At 42.9% G+C, this 25,000-nt stretch overlaps 1 pseudogene; it reads right to left on the reverse strand.

Moving 5' to 3' along the window:
• Window positions 1-25,000, reverse strand: part of LOC124038463 — a 961,073-nt pseudogene that overhangs the window by 934,393 nt on the left and 1,680 nt on the right.

A 25,000-nucleotide genomic window follows, 5' to 3' on the forward strand; every position in this document is an offset into this window, starting at 1 on the left:
ATCCAGAGCCACCTCCACACACCAGTCCTCCGGTGGCAGCTCCCCGCACCAGGCTTCCTGTGCGTGTTCTCTATCCAGTACCACCAGTGCCAGCACCACGCACCAGGCCTACAGTGCGCCTCGCCTCTCCAGCGCTGCCGGAGTCTCCCGCCTGTTCAGCGCAGCCAGAGCCTTCCTTCTCTCCAGCGCTGCCGGAGTCTCCTGCCTGTTCAGCGCAGCATGAGCTGTCAGTCTGCATGGAGCAGCCTGAGCTGTCAGACTGCATGGAGCAGCCTGACCTGTCAGACTGCATGGAGCAGCCAGAGCTGCCAGTCTGCGTGGAGCAGCCAGAGCTGTCAGTCTGCATGGAGCGCCAGAGCTGCCAGTCTGCATAGAGCTGCCAGTCTGCATAGAGCAGCCAGAGCTGCCAGTCTGCATGGAGCTGCCAGTCTGCATTGAGCAGCCAGAGCTGTCAGTCTGCATGGAGCAGCCAGAGCTGTCAGTCTGCATGGAGCAGCCAGAGCTGCCAGTCTGCATGGAGCAGCCAGAGCAGCTAGATCCGCCAGTCAGCCAGACTCTTCCAGATCTGCCAGTCAATCAGACTCTTCCAGATCTGCCAGTCAACCAGACTCTTCCAGATCTGCCAGTCAACCAGACTCTTCCAGATCTGCCAGTCAACCAGACTCTTCCAGATCCGCCAGCCAGCCAGGATCTGTCAGAGATGCCTGACTTTCCTCTCAGTGCTGAGCTTCCTCTCAGTGATGGGCTTTCCCTCAGTCCCGAGCTGCCCCTCAGTCACGAGCATTATTTTGTAGTTTTCGCTTGTATTGTTTTTTCCTTCATTAAAATTATATCATGAATCATTCACCTATCTGTTTCATGTCTCAGGTAGCCTGTATGCCCTCCCACCTATCTGTTTCATGTCTCAGGTAGCCTGTATGCCCTCCCACCTATCTGTTTCATGTCTCAGGTAGCCTGTATGCCCTCCCACCTATCTGTTTCATGTCTCAGGTAGTCTGTATGCCCTCCCACCTATCTGTTTCATGTCTCAGATAGCCTGTATGCCCTCCCACCTATCTGTTTCATGTCTCAGGTAGCCTGTATGCCCTCCCACCTATCTGTTTCATGTCTCAGATAGCCTGTATGCCCTCCCACCTATCTGTTTCATGTCTCAGGTAGTCTGTATGCCCTCCCACCTATCTGTTTCATGTCTCAGGTAGCCTGTATGGCCTCCCACCTATCTGTTTCATGTCTCAGGTAGCCTGTATGCCCTCCCACCTATCTGTTTCATGTCTCAGGTAGTCCGTGAAAATCGAGCATGGATAGAATGCAGAAATGGACTAATATTTTCCATATTCTAATAATTCTCATGTGCCAACATATCGCCATGGTCTGTGGCATGGTGAGACTTACACTCCTGTAGATCTGGAATAATTTGATAGTGAAACACAATTCAGGCATTCTTGAAAGTCAGGACAATCCTTGTCCTGCAAAGAAACATTACATTTACATGTACATTTAAGTCATTTAGCAGACGCTCTTATCCAGAGCGACTTACAAATTGGTGCATTCATTATTTTTTATAATTAAAAAATATATATTTAGCAAGCAGTAGGCATTTAGAATTCAATGTGGAGTGGTGTTTGTAGGTACGTGATAACATCACGTGCCCGCATACCTTCAAAAATATCTGGCAATCATAATTTATTCCAAAAACACTGTTTCCATTCAAATTTGTGGCAATAAAGTTTGACAAAACAAAAATCCACCCCTGTCGAATGAATGAACATTTTTGTACATTTATATCTGCCGTTTCCAATGCATATGTCGCAAAAATTTTTTGCAACATTGCTTTTGTTGAATAAACCAATTGACACCTGCCTACAGTGTGTTAGAGCACTGGCCAAATGTCCTCCACTGCCCTGCGTGCATGTCTCACAGCTGAGAGAAGTTAGGTTTTTCTCTGCTTGTATTGCAAGGCACCGACAACTAAGTAATCCTACAATCATGGTGCATAAAATGTCAATTGCCAGTCAGTGACCTAGAGAACAGTCTGTGTGTGGGTGAAGTCAGGAAGGGATTGGTATTAACACGACTACAGCTCATATTATACAACAAGCAGAGAAACGGAGGAAGAGAGAGAATTAGAGAGATACTGTAGATATATAGATAGACAGATAGACAAACAGATAGATCTGCTATCTCTCTTTTTGTCTCTCACTCTTCTCTCTCTCCATCTTTATCTCTCAACTGGCATGGCTGGTCAGGGCAGAGGCAGGATCAGGATTTATAAACAATGACACATCCTTCTAAATAAAAGCACCCACCATCAGACACACAGACACACAGAGACAGAGAGAAAGAAAGAAAGAAAGAAAGAAAGAAAGGAGAGTGAGAGCTGAGCGAGATGGACATTGAACCAATCACTAATCCAGACTGTCCAAATGATTAAATGAGGTCCTCTCCTCTCGTTCCCTACTCTCCTCTTCCCCTCCTTTCTTCTTCCCCTTCTCTCTTCTTCCCCTCTTGTCCTCCTCCTCTCTCCTCCTCCTCTCCTCTCTTCATGTCCTCCTACTTTCTCCTCTCCTCCCCCTCCTCTTATCCTCTGTCCTCTCATATCTTCCTCTCAACCCCCTCTCCTCTTATCCTCTGTCCTCTCATATCTTCCTCTCAACCCCCTCTCCTCTTATCCTCTGTCCTCTCATATCTTCCTCTCCCTCCCCTCTCCTCTTATCCTCTGTCCTCTCATATCTTCCTCTCCCTCCCCTCTCCTCTTATCCTCTGTCCTCTCCTATCTTCCTCTCCTCTTATCCTCTGTCCTCTCCTATCTTCCTCTCCCATCCCTTTTCCTCCTCCTCTCCAGTCTATATATAGCTCTTGTATAACAGAGTGGCTGGGGCTCAGTGACTTTCTCTGTCTCAGGAGATTTAAGGTCAGGACGTCATGTCAGAGGCGAAGGAAGGTGGCTGTCAGCCAAACAAACGTGTCACCGGGCTGTGTCCAACAACTGTGTCCGAAATGGTACCCTTTCCCTGTACAGTGCACTACTTTTGACCCTATGGGCCTTGGTCAGCATTGAGTCAAAAGTAATGCACTATATAGGGAATAGGGTGCCATTTGGGACGCAGATAAATACTGATGGGATGCTGGCCCCCCGACCCTCTGCGTCGATGGCTGCTGCGCTGCTAGGGGCCAATCACTTACACCCTGACTTCTAAACGCTAACCCAGAGCCCTAGCCCTGACCTGACCGTTGACCAGGTAGGTCACCCTGACCTCTCCTAGACTGTGACATCTCACTAGGACACAGACAAAATAATTCATATCAAAACCCTCTACATTGTTTCCAGTGTCTGGGTATGGAATCGGTAAGAGTGTCTGATCTTGTTTTCTGTAGCAGTTGTAGCTTTGTTGTAGATTATTTTCACAGGTATTGTTTCCTATTCTCTATTCTCCTACCCTATCCTCCTCCCCTCCCTCTTATCATCCTCCTCTCCTCTCCTCTCCTCTCCTCTCCTCTCCTCTCCTCTCCTCTCCTCTCCTCTCCTCTCCTCTCCTCTCCTCTCCTCTCCTCTCCTCTCCTCTCCTCTCCTCTTCTCTCCTCTCCTCTCCTCTCCTCTCCTCTCCTCTCCTCTCCTCTCTTCTGTCTGTCTGTCCGGCCTGGTCCAGGGTAGAAAAGTCAGTCTGGTTAGCAGTACTGTCACAGACGGGTATAATCTGTGTGCTTGGCTAAGTCTCCTCCCTGGGATCCTTCGGTGTAGGCCGTGCCAACCCTTTCACCAGCTAATACCACTTCACCCGTTTTTACCCTCCTCCCCCATGGGCCCTTATTCAATGGCACTATCTTCCCACAGCAGGCCTGTCAAATGCCCGCTGCCGCTGCCGAGCGAAGCAAATCAGCCCACGGAGAGAGGGGGATGGAGGGAGGGGAGGGTGGAGAAGATAGGGATATCTTGGTGAAGAGGATAGAGACTGGAGGAGTCAAAGGATAAAAGGATGGAGAGGTAGAGGAGGGTAAGGAAGGAGGGATGGGGCAGAGGAAGAATAAAGGGGTTGAGGGTTAAAGGGTGGAGTGGTGGAAAGGTAGAACGTGACAGCCGCGAAGGAGGGGAAAAGGGATTGAGAGCTGGAGAGAGAGGGAGAGAGCAAAGGACAGGGAAAAGTAGGGGTTCAATGGTAGAGGATAGCCCACACAGAAATCCCACATCAAACGTTCTGTAGGATAAGCTCTCTCTCTCTCTCTCTCGTGCTCTCTCTCTCTCTCTCTCTCTCTCTCTCTCTCTCTCTCTCTCTCTCTCTCTCTCTCTCTCTCTCTCTCTCTCTCTCTCTCTCTCTCTCTCTCTCTCTCTCTCTCTCTCTCTCCATTGCTCCCCACCCCCTCTCTCCATCAATATCTCTCTATCCCCTTTCTCTCCACCCCTTCTCTCTCTCCATCTCCATCTCTCTCTCTCTCTCTCTCTCTCTCTCTCTCTCTCTCTCTCTCTCTCTCTCTCTCTTTTCCTCTCTCTCTCTCTCCAGCCAGGGGAGCAGTCAGATTAGCTGTCCATTGTCTGTGAGTCTCCAGTAGCCATTGTCTCTCTGTCTCTGTCTGTGCACCAGTCTGGCTTTGGGTTGTAACGGTACCAACATGTTTCCTGAGGGGGTTTGGGGGGGGGGGGGGTAGCTATTGTGTCCTCTTTGGATATTTCATTAATCGAGTTTGCTTTTGATACCATATAAACTCAGTAAAAAAGAAACGTCCCTTTTTCAGGACCCTGTCTTTCAAAGATAATTCGTAAAAATCCAAAGGACTTCACAGATCTTCATTGTAAAGGCTTTAAACACTGTTTCCCATGCCTGTTCAATGAACCATAAACAATTAACATGCACCTGTGGAACAGTCATTAAGGCACTAACTGCTTACAGATCGTAGGCAATTAAGGTCACAGTTATGAAAACTTAGGACACTAAAGAGGCCTTTCTAATGACTCTGAAAAACACCAAAAGACAGATGCCCAGGGTCCCTGCTCATCTGCGTGAACGTGCCTTAGGCATGCTGCAAGGAGGCATGAGGACTGCAGATGTGGCCAGGGCAATAAATTGCAATGTCCGTTCTGTGAGACGCCTAAGACAGCGCTAAAGGGAGACAGGACGGAAAGCTGATCGTCCTCTCAGTGACAGACCACGTGTAACAAAACCTGCACAGGATCGGTACATCCAAACATCACACCAGCGGGACAGGTACAGGATGGTCACAACAACTGCCCGAAACTGCCTGAGTTACACCAGGAACACACAATCCCTCCATTCGTGCTCAGACCTAGCCCAATAAACTGAGATACGCTGGACTAATGGCTTGTAGGCCTGTTGTAAGCCAGGTCCTCACTAGACATTACTGGCAACAACGTCGCCTATGGGCACAAACCCACCATCGCAGGAACGGACAGGACTGGCAAAAAGTGCTCTTCACTGACGAGTCGTTGTTTTGACTCACCAGGGTTGATGGTTGGATTCATGTTTATCATCGAAGGAATGAGCGTTAAACCGAGGCCTGTACTCTAAAGCGGGATAGATTTGGAGGTAGAGGGTCCGTCATGGTCTGGGGCGGTGTTTCACAGTATTATCGGACTGAGCTTGTTGTCATTGCAGGCAATCACAACGCTGTGCGTTAAAGGGAAGACATCCACCTCCCTCATGTGGTACCCTTCCTGCAGGCTCATCCTGACATGACCCTCCAGCATGACAATGCCACAAGCCATACTACTAGTTCTGTGCGTGATTTCCTGCAAGACAGGAATGGCAGTGTTCTGCCATGGCCAGCGAAGAGCCCGGATCTCAATCCCATTGAGCATGCCTGGGACCAATTGAATTTCGGAGAGTGAGGGCTAGGGCCATTCCACCCAGAAATGTCTGGGAATTTGCAGGTACCTTGGTGGAAGAGTGGGATAACATCTCACAGCAAGAACTGGCTAATCTGGTGCAGTCCATGAGGAGGAGATGCACTGCAGTACTTAATGCAGCTGGTGGCCACACCAGATACTGACAGTTACTTTGAATTTTGACCCCCCCTTTGTTCAGGGACAAATTATTCCATGTCTGTTATGTCTGTGGAACTTGTTCATTTTATGTCTCAGTTGTTGCCACTTGTTATGTTCATACAAATATTTACACATGTTAAGTTTGCTGAAAATAAATACAGTTGACAGTGAGGGGACTTTTCATTTTTTGCTGAGTTTACAAATATTTACTCCTTTTCTGAAGATTTAACTCCCGGCAGGAGATACAGTTGAAGTCGGGAGTTTACATACACCTTAGCCAGGTACATTTAAACTCAGTTTTTCACAATTCCTGACATTTAATCCTAGTAAAAATTCCTGTTTTAGGTCAGTTAGGATCACCACTTCATTTTTAGAATGTGAAATGTCATAATAATAGTAGAGAGAATGATATATTACAGCTTTTATTTATTCCATCACATTCGCAGTGGGTCAGAAGTTTACATACACTCAATTAGTATTTGGTAGCATTGCCTTGAAATTGTTTAATGTGGGTCAAACATTTCGGGTATCCTTCCACAAGTTTCCCACAACAAGTTGTGTGAATTTTGGCCCATTCCTCCTGACAGGGCTGGTGTAACTGAGTCAGGTTTTAGGCCTCCTGGCTCGCACATGCTTTTTCAGTTCTGCCCACACATTTTCTATAGTATTTAGGTCAGGGCTTTGTGATGGCCACTCTAATACCTTGACTTTGTTGTCCTTAAGCCATTTTTCCACAACTTTGGAAGTATGCATTTGGAAGACCCATTTGCGACCAAGCTTTAACTTCCTAACTGATGTTTTGAGATATTGCGTCAATATATCCACGTAATTTTCCTCCCTCATGATGCCATCTATTTTTTGAAGTGCACCAGTCCCTCCTGCAGCAAAGCCCCTCCACAACATGGTGCTGCCATCCCTGTGCTTCACGGTTGGGATGGTGTCTTCGGCTTGCAAGCCTCCCCTTTTCCTCCAAACATAAAGATACTCGTTATGGCCAGATATTTATATTTTTTGTTTCATCAGACCAGAGGACATTTCTTCAAAAAGTACAATAGTTGTCCAAATGTGCAGTTGCAAACCGTAGTCTGGCTTTTTTTCGGACAGTTTCGGAGCAGTGGCTTCTTCCTTGCTGAGCGGCTTTTCAGGTTATGATGGCTGCGTGGTCCCATGGTGTTTATACTTGCATATTATTGTTTGTACAGATGAACGTGGTGCATTCAGGCATTTGGAAATTGCTCCCAAGGATGAACCAGACTTGTGAAGGTCTACACATTTTATTTCTGAGGTCTTGGCTGATTTCTTTTGATTTTCCCATGATGTCAGGCAAAGAGGTACTGAGTTTGAAGGTAGGCCTTGAAATACATCCACAGGTACACCTCCAATTGACTCAAATGATGTCAATTAGCCTCAGAAGTTTCTAAAGCCATGACATAATTTTCTGGAATTTTCCAAGCTGGTTGAAGGCACAGTCAACTTAGTGTATGTAAACTTCTGACCCAGTGGAAACGTGATACAGTGAATTATAAGTGAAATAATCTGTCTGTTAACAGTTGTTTAAAAAGTGACTTGTGTCATGCACAAAGTAGATGCCCTAACCGGCTTGTCAAAACTATAGTTTGTTAACAAGAAATTTGTGGAGTGGTTGAAAACAAGTTTTAATGACTCCAACCTGTGTGTATGTAAACTTCCGACTTCAACTGTATATCTCCTATTGTTTACACCCCTCGATCTCAAGCCTATAATAAGGAGACTGATTTAGACCTGGGGCACCAGGTGGGTGAAATTAATTATTGGCATCCTCCTGTCATCATACGGTAAGAGTTAAATACCCTGGTATACATTGTTGTTGTATTGAAGCTTTTATTTTGGACCCACATAACAAGATACAATCAAATGTATTTATGAATTACATTTTCACATGTGAAACTGCAATTCACATGGGAGGTGAAAACATGTTATTCTCCTCACATGTGAAAAGGTGGTGTTAACATGTAAACTCTAAATGTAATACCATTGACCTTACATGTGTCTCTTTTGTTTTCACAATTGAAAGTTTCAGCTCAACACGATTTAAAGGTTGTTTTTTGTTTTTTAATTTTGTAAGGGAAATAATGAAATGATATTGGGGTTTTAAGGTAAGTGGTACGTTGTTCAGTTAAAATAGTATAAATATGTTTACATTTGACATGGCCACCAAGTGCTGACTGTTCAAATCAAATCAAATGTATTTATTTATATAGCCCTTCGTACATCAGCTGATATCTCAAAGTGCTGTACAGAAACCCAGCCTAAAACCCCAAACAGCAAGCAATGCAGGTGTAGAAGCACTGTTCATTATGACCCCACCTGGGATTTGAACTCTCAATGTCAGGTACACTGATTGTTCTGCTATGCAACAAAGTCTGCATCATGCTAAGAAGTCCCCTACAGATTCATGACCAATAATTTTGGGCTCCCGAGTGGCATAGTGGTCTAAGGCACTGCATCTCAGTGCTAGAGGCATCACTAGAGACCCTGGTTTGATTCCAGGCTATATCACAACCAGCAGTGATCGGAAGTCTGATAGGATGGCGTACAATTGGCCCAGCGTCGTTAGGGTTTGCCCGGGGTAGGCTGTCATTGTAAAATAAGAACTTATTCTTCATTGACTTCCCTAGTTAAATAAAATATATCTCTTTGGAAAAGAGTCTCTACTACTATTTTAGTTAATCTGACTTAATCTCTGATTTATTTGGACTTTTGACTTATTTCGTCAATAACAGGGTTTTCTGCATAGTTGTCTAATTTTGGAGGGGTATATTATTCTATGATAAATATAATAGTTTTTTTGAGTATATTTTTAACAAAGCTGAGATTTACATTGAAGTCCAAGGTGTAGGAATACAGGTGAAATCAGTTGCTGATACAGACATGGTGGCGTAGCAGGATGTTTGGAATGCAGTGAACCAAGAGGCTGTGAGTTCAAAACCAGGTAAGGACATGTTGAATAATAATTCATGTATAAATAAACCAACAATGTAGTCATGTGTGTCAAATATGTACATTGACATTCTGGGGGACACACTAATGACCTGTTTGCAGGGCATCACCCATGAAACGTCATGTGAAATATCATCACTTCTGAAGTATTCCAAAACCCCATGGTTTTCTGAAATAAGAGGAAGGAAGGAAGGAAAGAAGGAGTAGAGAGAAAGATTTGGTTGTCCCCATTACTGCAACGAGCGTCACCTTGAACAAGATGCTCACTCTCTCTGTCTCTTTCAATTCCTCTCTTTCGCCCACCTCCTGTCTTTCTCTCTTTGTCTCTCTTTCTCAGTGGGAGACTAAAAGACAAGACACTGTAAACGAATGCCAGAGTGACAACATGGAAGAAAGGACTGTGTGTTTGTATTGAGGGTGTGTGTGTGTGTGTGTGTGTGTGTGTGTGTGTGTGTGTGTGTGTGTGTGTGTGTGTGTGTGTGTGTGTGTGTGTGTGTGTGTGTGTGTGTGTGTGTGTGTGTGTGTGTGTGTGTGTGCATGGGTGTATGTGCATGTCAAAACAAATCAAATTTTATTCGTCACATACACATATTTAACAGATGTTATTGAGGGTGTAGCAAAATGTGTGTGTGTGTGTGTGTGTGTGTGTGTGTGTGTGTGTGTGTGTGTGTGTGTGTGTGTGTGTGTGTGTGTGTGTGTGTGTGTGTGTGTGTGTGTGTGTGTGTGTGTGTGTGTGTGTGTGTGTGTGTGTGTGTGTGTGTGTGTGTGTGTGTGTGCCTGAAGCCTCTGCAGCAGTAGATTTATGTGTGTATGTCCAGGCGGTGGGAGAGCAGGCATAAATAAGGCCGAGGGGAGAAAGCTCTGAACATAATCAAGTGGATCCTTTAGAAGACCATTTATCTCTCTCTCTCTCTCCCCACACACACACACACACACTCACGCACACATGCACATGCACACGCACACACAAACAGCAATGGCCAAGGAGAGGTCAGCATATCACTGTGTATGGCTTAGTCCTCTGAAGTTACAATACAACACAAAGAATTACAGAAGAAGACAATTCTAGAATAGAGCACAGAGTTCTATAATCATTCTCTACACACCCACTCAGTGAGTGAAATTTCACACACACACGCACCACACGCACCACTCAATCACACACCTGTGCTGAGGATAGGAGCTAACTCTCAAGGTGGTGGTAATGCGGTTAAAACCTTGTTCACATGTAAGTCTCAGTGTACATCCAGTGGTCTTTACTTCCTGTCTCCTCTCTCTAAAGCCTCTCAGTACAGCCTCTGAATCCAGCTTAATTTCTCTCTTCTAAATACTTACAGACAGGAAGGAGAACCATAGTCTCTGGCTAGCATCTTAAAATGGCTCAGTGCATTCGGAAAGTATTCAGACCCCTTCCCTTTTTCCCAAATTGGATTTATTTTGTTACGTTACAGCCTTGTTCTAAAATGGATTCAATATAAAAATAAAAAAACTCAATCCACACACTATACCCCATAATGACTAAGCGAAAACTGTTTTTTTTGTGACCCGTTTCAGGAATCTAGGAGTATGTCGCGGGTCACTACTTCAGAGGAGAGCTGTGTGAACATAAACTTTTTTTAAATCAAAATGTGTTTCTTGGCAGAAATGCCTTCTCGACATGTGAACTGTCATGTGCCTTAATAACAAGCGTGTATGCCTTCTGTAAATACAAATATAATGTTTAAATTACGAGCCTAGTTGGTTAAGCCACAGAAAAAGTCAGCAACCTTCCCGCTAGCCATGATTGGCTGAGATAATGAGTGGGCTGACATTCCGAGAGATGAGTTTGGATTGGTCTGCCATATAGCATGCTTCTGTCTATATGAGCTGGTCAGTATATGTAGGTAATCCTATCTAACGCAGCTTTTTTTATGTATTGCATAGCAAAACTTAACAAAAGACTCCAATATGCAAGTATCCATTTTAATAGAATGTCACTGCAACAACTGTTTCAGAGACTCTTGTGCCAGAGCACAGAATAACTTGTGAATTTACAAATGCTCAACATCGGTTGAATATGGCCGGTGTCAGTAAACATCAGCAAAAAAGCTTAATTAAAGTTAGTCACCAACGCTCAGGATAACATGAAAACAGCGTAACCAGCTCTGCTAGGGCAAGTAAAAGGGTCAGCGTTTGGGTGGGAGCTAAACCTAGATGATTCTTATGGCATTGCACATGGTCATTGTGAACCAGAGTGACTTGAAACAATGGGCCAAACAAGCTGTACAAACAAAAACAGAAACAACACAGGGTGTCCAATTTATGAAAGAGATTGCAGTCTGCCGTGAAGCGTTCATCCATGTATACGGGTAAGAGACTAGCTACAGTTTCAGATAATGTACGTTTCTAATTTTGTTAAAGCTTACTGTTAGCTAGCTAGCTGACGTTAGATGGCTGGCTCGCTGGCTAACATTACGTTTATGATCTGTGTACAGTAATGTTATCTCAGAATGCCATTTCACATTGCTAGTTAAAAACTGTGAGATTCAAGCCCTGAATGCTGATTGCTTACAGTCATGGTATATCAGACCGCATACCATGGGTATGTCAAAAACTTTATTTTAACTGCTCTAATTAACCACTTTATAATAGCAATAATGCACCTCGGGGGTTTATGGTATATAGCCAATATACCACGGCTAAGGGCTGTGTCCAGAAACTCAAATTTGCATCGTGCCTAAGAACATCCCTTAGCCATGGTATATTGGCCATATACTACTACTCCTCGGGCCTTATTGCTTAATTATAGCCTAATGTTAGCTAGCTAACTAAATTAGCTAACATTGATCATATTTGGTTAACTTTAGCTAGATATGACAATTGGTTTGTATTGCTAGTACTCTATGGATTTGGGATTATGGTTCATTGTTTGTTTAGCTAGCTAGCCAGCTACATGTCTAAACAAAAGACCCCAAGTTAAAGCTTACTGTTAGCTAGCGAGCTGACGTTCGATGGCTGGCTCGCTAGCTAACATTACGTTTATAAACTGTGTGTAGAATGTATGCACACATGACTGTAAGTCGCTTTGGATAAAAGCGTCTGCTAAATGGCATATATTATTATTATATATTATTATATGTTATCTCAGAATGCCATTTTGCATTGCTAGTTATAACCTAATGTTAGCTAGCTCACTAAGTTAGCTAACATTTAACTTATTTGGATAACTTTAGCTAGCTACGACAATCGGTTTGTATTGCTAGTACTCTATGGATTGGGATTATGGTTAATTGTCTAGCTAGCATGTCTAAACAAAATACTCCACTTCACCAGGGGATTACATGACCCATCAAGTTAGCCAGGTGAGTCTGACGGTGATTATGGCTATCTGTTGTATAATAATTACAAAATGTTTGTATCTGGAATTTGTCTTTCAGCATCAGTAGAACACACCTCCACCATTCATACAAGGAGAATTGTCTAATGCCTCCAATCAAAAAGAGAGCTGGCCCAAGCAAGCACATGTTACACCTGAAGCATGTGGACTTGCAGCGAGTTGTGAACTTCATCAACTACTATGCAGAGGATAATGCAAGAGTATTACCACGAAGCCACTCAGGACACAAACACTTTGGTGGAAAGCTGCTGCCATCCCATGTGAGAAAAGCAGCGGTGTGGTGTCACCACAAGGAATCGATGACAACACTTGGTATGTAAAGCATTAAACAATATTTTGATCATTTAATTGACCTCCAACATGATTGACACTACATTTATTGATCTCACAAATTAGTTTTAGTTATTTCCTGTTTAACAGCTTCGATGCTCTGGAGCCTGGTGTTGTTGTCGGCAAGGAGCGTTTGGGACCAGGTTTCAACTGATGCGCAACGCGGACATCCTTCCTCCCATAGATGGTCTGCCTGTTCAAGCACCACCTGGACTGGACACAGCTAGACAAACGTATCTTTTTGAGAAGATCCGGGAGTTTAGCGACAAAGAGGGTATGGACATCACATGCCCTGCACCAAAGTCAAGGGCAGGACAGAAACAGGCTTTCCAAATATAGATTCCCTTGTTCATGCGTGGTTCATACGGACCAGTCATCAGCATTATCTGCAGTGCCTCTATTCAAATGACTTTTTTTTCTGCTGCTCAGCCACTTTACCCCTAATTGTATGCATATAACTACCTCATCTATCACTGATATTGTTATTGATATTGTTCTTGTACATACTGTATATTATTTGATTTATATTGACACTATCTATATGTGATATTGGTACTATGCACGTAACCATTTGGCTGTACCGTTTACACTTTCTGTAGAAACCCATCCACTTAGCAAGATGTGGCTGGTGTTACAGCATTTCTTTCATATGACCCATCAATATAGACAAGTGTCTGGGTAAGCGTCTTCTAATATTTATAAAATATTTTTATCTGGACACTTTCTGTGTACCTGTAATTTTTCCTTGTTGTAGGCAGTGGTTTAAAGTACTTAAGTTATGTTTACCTTTACTCAAGTTTGACAATTGGGTACTTTTTCCATCACTGATTTTAGGATACTGCTTTACCACTTTTAGTCTTAATCTTTACTACACCACTCACTGTTTTGCACATGACCTCACATGTGAATCCTTAAAGAGATGAGTGGGGCTGGCTTAAGAGGGTGTGAACAATGCTGAATGGGTGTAGACAAAAGAGAGCTCTCCAGCAGTAGTCCCAAAACATTCAAAGACCATTTTCTCAGAAGTGAGGTTACAAGTTTATCAACATTCCCATTGTTCTTCAAAATGCAGTGAACGATATACCATTGTGTAATGCTGTGTCTCTACTTTTATCAAATGTAAACAACAGAGTTTAAAATGTTGCTACATAAGACCGGAACAAGGTGGTCAGTCACATTTTAGCAAATTTATAAAAAAGAAAAATGTATTTACATAAGTATTCAGAACCTTTGCTATGACACATGAAATTGAGCTCAGGTGCACCCTGTTTCCAATGATCATCCTTGAGATGTTTCTACAACTTGATTGGAGTCCACCTGTGGTAAATTCAATTGATTGGACATGATTTGGAAAGGCACACACCTATCTATATAAGGTACCACAGTTGACAGTGCATGTCAGATCCAACACCCAGCCATGTGGTCAAAGGAATTGACGGTAGAAAACCGAGACAGGATTGTGTAGAGGCACAGATCTGGGGAAGGGTACCAAAAAATGTCTGAACACAGAAGGGTGAGAATGGCCTTGTTCAGTGAGGTGACCAAAAACCTGATGCTTACTCTGACAGAGCTCCAGAGTTCCTCTGTGGAGATGGGAGATCATTCCATAAGGACAACCATCTCTGCAGCACTCCACCAATCAAGCCGTTGTGGTAGAGTGGCCGGACGGAAGCCACTACTCAGTAAAAGGCACATGACAGCCCGCTTGGAGTTTGCCAAAAGGCACCTTAAGGACTCTCAGGCCATGAGAAACAAGTTTCTCTGGTCTGATGAAACCAAGATTGAACTCTTTGGCCTGAATGTCAAATCTCACATCTGGTGGAAACCTGGCACCCTCCCTATGATGAAGCATGGTAGTGGTTGCATCATGCTGTGGGGATGTTTTTCAGCAGTAGGGATTGGGAAACTAGACAGGATCGAGGGAAAGATTAACAGAGCAAAGTACAGCGAGATCCTTCATGAAAACCTGCTCCAGAGCACTCAGGACCTCAGACTGGGGTGAAGGTTCACCTTTCAACAGGACAAAGACCCTAAGCACACAGCCAAGACAATGCAGGAGTGGCTTCGGGACAAGACTCTGAATGTCCTTGAGTGGCACAGCCAGAGCCCGAACTTGAACCCCATCAATGTCTCTGAAGAGACCTGAAAATAGCTGTTGAGCGATGCTCCCCATCCAACCTGAGAGAGCATGAGAGGATCTGCAGAGAAGAATGGGAGAAACTCCCAAATACAGGCGTGACAAGCTTGTAGCGTCATAACCAAGAAGATTTGAGACTGTAATCACAGCCACAGGTGTTTCAACAAAGTACTGAGTAAAGGGTCTGAATACCTATGCAATGTGATGATTCAGTTTTTTATTTTGTGTAAATTTGCGAAGAAATATAATACATATATATATATATATATACACTATGTTTAACCTTTCATTTAACTTTTAAACCTTTATTTTAGCAGCAAATACATACTGGGGCGGCAGGTAGTCTAGTGGTTAAAGCTTTGGGCTAGTAACCGGAATGTTGTGAGATCGCATCCCCCGAGCTAACAAGGTGAAAATCTGTTGTTCTATCCTTGAACAAGGCAGTTAACCCACTGTTCCTACTTCTTCTTTAAGAGGCTCCTCTGTCCTCCACTCGTATTAATAGCACCTGTTTGAACTTGTTATCAGTATAAAAGACACCTGTCCATACCTACTGTGAAGCATGGGGGTGGAAACATCATGCTTTGGGGCTGTTTTTCTGCAAAGGGACCAGGACGACTGATCTGTGTAAAGGAAAGAATGAATGGTGCCATGTATCATGAGATTTTGAGTGAAAACTTCCTTCTATCAGCAAGTGCATTGAAGATGATACGTGGCTGGGTCTTTCAGCATGACAATGATCTCAAACACACCACCCGGGCAACGAAGGAGTGGCTTCGTAAGAAGCATTTCAAGGTCCTGGAGTGGCCTAGCCAGTCTCCAGATCTCAACCCTATAGAAAATCTTTGGAGGGAGTTGAAAGTCCGTGTTGCCCAGCAACAGCCCCAAAACATCACTGCTCTAGATGAGATCTGCATGGAGGAATGGGCCAAAATACCAGCAACAGTGTGTTAAAACCTTGTGAAGACTTACAGAAAACGTTTGACCTCTGTCATTGCCAACAAAGGGTATATAAGAAAGTATTGAGATAAACATTTGTTATTGACCACCATAGTTGGCAAATAAATTCATTAAAAATCCTACAATGTCATTTTCTGGATTTTTTTCTCATTTTGTCTGTCATAGTTGAAGTGTACCTGTGATGAACATTACAGGCCTCTCTCTTCTTTTTAAGTGGGAGAACTTGCACAATTGGTGGCTGACTAAATACTTTTTTGCCCCACTGTATATTAGCAGTTTGTATATAATCTGTCTAATCAATTACTTAGATTAAACATTTAATTGAAATATACAACAAATAATTAATCCTAGGCAGTGTCTGTTGTCTGAACATACAGCAAGATTGACTTTGAAATAGCATGTCTGTCCATGTCCTGAAGATGCCAGAAAATGCCCTCAAATCTGGCCACTAGGGACAACAGTAAGTGCTGTTAACATCAAATAGGCTTGGGTTTTGCTAAAACATAATCCCATTACTCTGGATCTGATATTTGCGTGTTCAATCCCAATGGTATACATTTTTTCTATAACCTTTGAATGACCAAAACGTCACCATGTCATTCCCTGACCATAGAGAGCCGTTTATTATCTGTGTTGCTGGCGCGTGATAGTGACTAGGCTTGGTCATCTAGGTGATTAAATTATTTTACGTTGGCCTGGTATGGTGTGGTTCCCAATCAGAGAGAGCTGTTTATCGTTGTCTCTGAGTGGGGATCATATTTAGGTAGCCATTTTCCCCATTGTGTTTTGTGGGATCTTGTCTACAGTTAGTTGCCTGTGTGCACACCAGTAGCTTCACGTTTCATCTGGTAGTTTGTTGTTTTTGCTCGGTGTTCAGTTATTAAAGGATAATGTACGCCTGCCATGCTGCACCTTGGTCCAATCATTACGACGATCGTGACACACCCATAATATTTTTACACTAGAAAATGCTCAGAATTTAAGAAATGGTATTTTTTCTCTCATCTCTAACTATCAGGAAGCTTGAAAGAATAGGTTGAGTGGGGGTGGGGGGGGGGTTATTCATGAGCTTGCCTTGACTGACTGCTCCTTGTGGTTGTTGCCAGGTAACAAGCTAAACAATTGGCCACATGTCATTAATGACGAGGTAAACAATGGGCAACATGTCATTCCGAGCATAAATAGTATGCCTCAACCCATTTTCTCTGCAAAATGCTCACATGGTCAACAGATCATGGACTGTTGAATATCAGACAAACAGCAGCAATACCCAATTGCAATTCTATTGTTTTGTACCTAATTACAGAACACAGATCACTTATACACTTCTTCACAAGAATTATTAAATCAACTTAGAAGCTTAGACTTAAGGGAATATACAGTGCCTTCAGACAGCATTCATGCCCCTTGACTTAATTTACATGTTGATGTTTCAGCCAAATTTAAAACGTTTTTCTCACACACAATACTCCATAATGACAAAGTGAAAATATGTTTTTTCAAATGTTTTGCCACAAATGATTGAAAATGAAATACAGAAATAATTTACGTAGGTATTCAATACTTTGTAGAAACACCTTTGGCAGCGATTACAGCTGTTAGTTTTTCTGGGTAAGTTTCGAAGAGCTTTTCACACCTGGATTGTGAAACATTTGCACATTATTCTTTTTAAAATTGTTCAAGCTCTAAATTGTTTTTTGATCATTGCAAGACAAATATTTCCATGTCTTGCCATAGATTTTCAAGTAGAATTAAGACAAAACTGTAACTCGGCCACCCAGGCATATTCACTGTCTTCTTGGTAAGCAACTCCAGTGTAGATTTGGTCTTGTGTTTTAGATTATTGTCCTGCTGAAAGTTGAATTAATCTGCAAGTGGGTGGTGGACAGTAGACTGAACCAGGTTTTTCTCTAGGATTTTGCCGGTGCTTAGCTCCATTCTGTTTATTTTTTTTATCCTGAAAAACTCCCAGTCCTTAACGATTACAAGCATACCCATAACATGATGCAGTCACCACTATGCTTGAAAATGTGGAGAGTGGTACTCAGTAATGTGTTGTATTGAATTTACCCTAAACATAACACTTTGTATTTAGGACAAAAAGTGTATTACCTTGCCACATTGTTTGTCACGACTTCCGCCGAGGTTGGCTCTCCTGCCCGTTCAGGCGGTGCTCGGCGGTCGTCGTCACCGTCCTACTAGCCACTACCGATCCCTTTTCGTGTATCTGTTGGTTTTGTCTGATTGGTTTCACCTGTGTGTTGTTTAGTTAATTAGCGTCTGTATATAATGTAGGTTGTCCCGCCCTTGTTTTGTGCGGGATTGTTTATTTTGTCATTAATTTCGTCTGTCGGTGTTTTTTGTGTTTCTTGTTCTCCGGTTAGTCTGTTATCCTGTGTTGGATAATTTCACCCTGTGTGTATTTGGGTTGACCGTGTTTATTTTGTTCACCGGAGAATAAACCTTATATCGCTATCTGCTCTCTGCGCCTGATTCTACCCACCTTGATTAGACGTGACATTGTTTGCAGTATTATTTTAATGTGTAAAATATTTATATTCTGTACAAGCTTCCTTCTTTTTTTTGACTATGTCAATTAGGTTAGTATTGTGTAGTAACTAAACATGTTGCTGATCCATCCTCCGTTTTCTCATATCACAGCCATTAAACTCTGTAACTATTTTAAAGTCACCATTGGCCTCATGGTGAAATACCTGAGCAGTTTCCTTCCTCTCCGGCAGCTAAGTCAGGAAGGACGCCTGTATCTTTGTAGTGAATGGGTGTATTGACACACTATCCAAAGTGTAATTAATAACTTCACCATGCTCAAAGGGATATTCATTGCCTCTTTTTTTTGGTCCCCTTCTTAGCGAGGCATTGGACAACCTCCCTGGTCTTTGTTTGAAATTTACTGCTCGACTGAAGGACCTTACAATTATCTGTATGTGTGGGGTACAGAGATGAGCTAGTCATTCAAAAATCATGTTAAACACTAATATTGCACACAGAGTCCATGCAACTTATTATATGAACTCATTTAGACTTGCCATAATAAAGGGGTTGAATAGTTATTGACTCAAGACATTTCAGCTTTTCCTTTTTAATTCATTTTTACAAATTCTGAAAAACATGAATTACACTTTGACATTATGGGTTATTGTGTGTAGACCAGTGACAAAAAAATCTATATTGAATCAATTTTAAATTCAGGCTGTAACACAACTAAATGTGTAAAAAGTAATGGGGTGTGAATACTTTCTGAAGGCACTGTACATAAAAACAGCATACAATAAGTGTACTGGTCAATTTATTGATGCCTCTTCATTAGCAATATAGCTGACAATATGTTCCGAATTGCATATATTGATCAGACATTTATTTTAAATTTTACAATAGGCCAGCATAGCCAAAATATTTGTCAAAATGAACACTCCACAAATAATGGTGAGACATCATTTGACAGAAAAATATATATCACAGCCTAATATACAGTGCATTCGGAAAGTTTTCATACCCCTTTTTCCAACATTTTTTATTACATCCTTATTCTAAAACGGATTCAATTGTGTTTTTCCCCATCACCAATCTGCACACAATACCCCATAATAACAAAGAAGAAATAGTGTTTTGTATTTTTTTGCAAAAGAAAATAACAGAAATATCATATTTACAATTATTCAGGTCAATTACTCTGTACTTTGTTGAAGCACCTTTGGCAGCGATTACAGCCTTAAGTCGTATTGGGTATGACAATACAAGCATGACACACCTGTATTTGGGGAGTTTCTCCCATTCTTTTCTGAAGATCCTCTCAAGCTCTTTCAGGTTGGATGGAGAGGGTTGCTGCACAGCTATTTTCAGGTCTCAACAGAGATGTCTGATCGGGTTCAAGTCAGGGCTCTGGCTGGGCCACTCAAGGACATTCAGAGACTTGTCCCGAAGCCACTCCTGCATTATCTTGGCTGTGTACTTAGGGTCATTTTCCTGTTGGAAGGTGAACCTTCACCACAGTCTGAAGTCCTGAGCCTCTGGAGCAGGCTTTCATCAAGGATCTCTCTGTACTTCATTCCGTTCATCTTTCCCTCCATCCTGTCTCCCAGTCCCTGCCGTAGAAAAGTATCCCCACAGCATGATGCTGCCATCCACATGATTCACCTTAGGGATGGTGCCAGGTTTCCTCCAGACGTGACGATAGGCATTCAGGATAAAGAGTTCAATATTGGTTTTATCAGATCAGAGAATCTTATTTCTCATGGTCTGAGAATCCTTTAGGTGCCTTTTGGCAAACTCAAAGGGGGCTGTCATGTGCCTTTTCCTGAGGAGTGGCTTCCGTCTGGCCACCCTACCAAAAAGGCCTGATTGTTAGAGTGCTACACAGATGGTTGTCCTTCTGGAAGGTTCTCCAATCTCCACAGAGGAACTCTGGAGCTCTGTCAGAATTACCATCATGTTCTTGGTCACCTCCCTGACCAAGACCCATCTCCCCCAATTGCTTAGTTTGTCCTGGCGGCCAGGTCTAGGAAGAGTCTTGGTGGTTCCAAACATTGTCCATTTAAGAATGATGGAGGCCACTGTGTTCTTGCTGACCTTCAATGCTGTAGATGTCTGTAGATTTGTTTTGGTACCCTTCCCCATATCTCTCCATTGAGCTCTATGGACAATTCCTTTGACCTCATGGCTTGGTTTTTGCACTGACATGCTCTGTCAACTGTAGGGCCTTATATAGACAGGTGTATGCCTATCCAAATCATGTCCAATCAATTGAATTTGCCACAGGTGGACTTCAATCAAGTTGTAGAAACAGCTCAAGGATCATCAATGGAAATAGGAAGCACCTGAGCTCAATTTTGTGTCTCATAGCAAAGGGTCTGAATACTTATGTAAATAAGGTATTTCTGTTTATTATTTTTTATAAATTAGCACACAAAAAAGACACTAAAAACCTGTTTTTGCTTTGTCATTATGGGGTACTTTGTGTAGATTGATGAGGATTTGTTTTTTATTTCACTCATTTTAGAATAAGGCTGTAACGTAACAAAATGTAGAAAAAGTGAAGGGGTCAGAATACTTACCAAATGAAATGCAGGCACACGGACACCCTACAACGTGCAGGACCTCATTAGAACACTTTTTTTTTACTATAAGCCTAATAGTCTACTAGGTACACCACCCCGTTCTTGAAAATGTTTCGCTCCTACAAACAGTGAGTCCCTTGGCAGTGGCTTGCTATATAAAGCAGGCAGACAGGCATCAAGGCATTAAGTTACTGTTCAATTGAATGTTAGAATGGGCAAAATGAGTTACCTAAGTGTCTTTGAGCATGCTATGACCGTCGGTGCCAGGCCTGACATTTCCAGTATTTCAGAAACCTGGGATTTTCACGCATGACACTGTCTAGGGGTTACCGAGAATGGTGCGACAAACAAAAAACATCCAGTCAGCGGCAGTCCTGTGGGCAAAAAAACCTTGTTGATGACAGGAAAAAGGAGAACAGTGGTGAGTAGAACGGCATCTCAGAAGGCACAACTCATCCATTCTTTTCACGGATGGGCTATTGCAGCAGATGAGCTCACCGGGTTCTACTCCTATCAGCTAAAAACAAAAAGAAGTGGCTCCAGTGTGCACGTGATCAATTGAGGAGTGGAGAAACATTGCCTGGTCCAATGAATCCCGGTTCCCATCCTGCCTGGTGTCAACGGTATAGGCTGGGAGCGGTGTTGTAATGGCGTGGGGATTGACCCATGTACCCTGCTTCAATCAAGCAGGCTTCAGTCACCCACTTAGCATCAGTCATCCCCAAGACTGAAGCAGGAGACAAATCCAGCAATTGCCTCTTCCTTGTTAGGCCTATCACACTGGACAGAAAAGGGTCCTGGGATGGACAGCTAGCACAGCCTCCCCACATATGGCGCTGGATCAAGGTGACCTCGTTGAAGTGTAAGGATTTGGAAAGTGAAATACTAATAACCCCCTCCCTAATCATCATGATTAGCCCCAATGACAAAAGCTGCATCAACTGTAAGACAACAACCCACACACTCGAATGGCAAAATACGATTTTCAGGGGTGATTTACAAATACTATACACACCACAAAAAAACACATAGTGACTATCAGGTTTATTACAGAAAATATATAATTCACAAGTCAAAAGCAGCCACAGTCACAGTTGCATTATCTCATGTTAGCCCCCCCAGATCCCCCCCCCCCCCCCCCCCCCCCAAATGTTGGCTACCGTGTCAGACTCATCAAACTCTGATACTTACGTTACGGTCAGCACTTGCAAGATTCACTGTCAATGAAGGTACAGCATCCGTCTTCAGGATTAGCTTCCCGGCAATACCCATTGAATGTTCTCCCTAGTTAATAAAGCAACTTCATTCCAAATGTGCACTGCACAGACGCGACATAATTGTAATTTCCAGTGCAGCCTGTCCACTCTAAATGAAAGTAGCCACTGCTGTCCGATGTCTTCATTCTTCAGAAAATAGCATAAGGTTACATTTACACTATGGTATCCAGTCACAATACCGTGTGCATTTGCCGGCATTCTGGTAAATAGCTTGCTAGCTAACAGTGTTGCAATTGTATGGTCCTGTGTAGCTCAGTTTCTGGCGCTTGTAAAGGGTAGTGGGTTCGATCCCGGGCGTAGAATGTATGCACACATGACTGTAAGTCGCTTTGGATAAAAGCGTCTGCTAAATGGCATATATTATTATTATTATTATTGTATGCAATAAGGTCAGAAACCCTTTTAAACATTTCATTTCTTATTTCTTTCTTTTTTAGAAGCTAACGTATTATAGTCTAATTCCATTCCTCTCTCAACTTAGAACTGTGTCTTTTCACTGTAATTACAAGCTACTTAACACTACTGCAATGTTCTGCTTCCTGGCTGAAGTAAGAGCCTCCAGGGGATATGGCTCCCAGTGTTACTGTCCTCACTGAGACGGGCAAACACTCTCTCATCCCATCAAACACACCTGCGCTCACACACACACACACACACACACACACACACACACACACACACACACACACACACACACACACACACACACACACACACACACACACACACACACACACACACACACACACACACACACACACACACACACACACACACACACACACACACACACACACACACACACACTTCTTGGAACAGATTAAAACTAAAAGGTATCTTCAGAAGCTCTCATTTCCATTGCTCAAACCTCAAACTCATATCACATGTAGAAAATAATTTTTACGTGAACAGACACAGAAATTCCCTGTTGTGTAGGAATACAGAGAATACAGGACAAATACTGATAATTATGGGGAAAAATTCAGAGAAATAGGCCTACAGAGAAAATCCCTGCATAAGCTTCAGACATGCTGTCTACCACCCTCCCCATATAAGCCCAGAATCTACCCACAAACACTGCACACACAAACTCCTGCAGACACACTCCCCTGAAGACATATAGATCATACACACCCGCAAAAAGCCGAACACTGCAGGTGCACTCCCACAGATACACACACCCCTGCTTACACACTCACATGCAAACACAAACACTCCCGCAGATACACACACCCCTGCTTACACACTCACATGCAAACACAAACACTCCCGCAGATACACACACCCCTGCTTACACACTCACATGCAAACACAAACACTCCCGCAGATACACACACCCCTGCTTACACACTCACATGCAAACACAAACACTCCCGCAGATACACACACCCCTGCTTACACACTCACATGCAAACACAAACACTCCAGCAGATACACACACCCCTGCTTACACACTCACATGCAAACACAAACACTCCAGCAGATACACACACCCCTGCTTACACACTCACATGCAAACACACACACTCCAGCAGATACACACACCCCTGCTTACACACTCACATGCAAACACAAACACTCCAGCAGATACACACACCCCTGCTTACACACTCACACTCACATGCAACCACAAACACTCCAGCAGATACACACACACACTACTTGAAGACAATACATTTCTGCTCACAAACACACTTTCTTGAGGAAACGTTTGTACTTTCACGATACTAGAACATTAAACATGGTTTGATACTAGAATGTGTGTTAATTTTGTCAAATGTGTCTCATGTCGTCTACTGATTGTCCCCTTGTAGCACGAGAGCACCGGGCCTGCTCCCCTTACTCATTGCTAGCTCTAGCCTGTCCTTAGGAAACACCGCAATCACTGGGAGTCTGGGCTGCATCACCACTTACACTGCACAGAAGTTAACACACTTGAATAATGCTACACAGCATGTAGAGATGTTGAATCTACTAATTACTGTTCCCAAAACAATGTTCAGTACGGAACACAACTATGCAAGAAGATACCGCTTCCAGCTTTGTAGGCTAACGTTCCTTGCTAGCTTACAGCTGAAGCCAACCCTAGTACCTTGTTTGCGATAATATGCAAACCATAAAGGAACATTTTGCTCATAACAAAGCTGATTGCGACCACAAACATTATTCATTCACTTTGTCTCCCCCGCCTCATGTCTCTCCAAGTCAATATCATCCATGCTCAAGCCTGGAACAGACTTTGTGTGTGAATGATGTCATTCGTCTTAAAGAGACAGCACACAATTTTATAAAATAAAAATCACTTATTCTATGCAAATGTTGTTGATCAGTACAATACAATAAGTCCAAAATGGAAGGTAAACATATTGTTTTTCATCTGTAGCCATGTGAAATCAGACAAAACAAACTCAATAAACTCAATGCATGAGCACACTCCTATTGAATATGTCCCCGCTGACAAGCTAAAGGCCCATATAGGTTTTTCTGTGGGACGTTGGTCTGGAAAGACAGAATGTCACAAATCACTAAATGTATTTAGCTCTACAAAGAATCTATTCCTAATCTATTCAAATGGACTTGATTGAACACACAGAAAATACACATCCTGTCACGCTAAGTACGTGTACCACACACACAGAAAATGCATTCACACATACCACACTTGACTATGACAGACAAAAAATTCTGAGTTGTAAAAAGTAATCAGGAATGGTATTATCGTCTTTCACTCTATTTCGCTATCTCTCTCTAGCTCTCTCTCTCTCTCTAACTCTCACTCCTCTCTGCTGTCCTCAGCGTCAACGCAGCACTCTATATCTTATCCCTTCCCTACCTCCCTCCCTCGCCACCATCCATCTATATTTTACAAAA

Source organism: Oncorhynchus gorbuscha, linkage group LG06 (assembly GCF_021184085.1).
Source record: "Oncorhynchus gorbuscha isolate QuinsamMale2020 ecotype Even-year linkage group LG06, OgorEven_v1.0, whole genome shotgun sequence".
Lineage (NCBI taxonomy): Eukaryota > Metazoa > Chordata > Actinopteri > Salmoniformes > Salmonidae > Oncorhynchus > Oncorhynchus gorbuscha.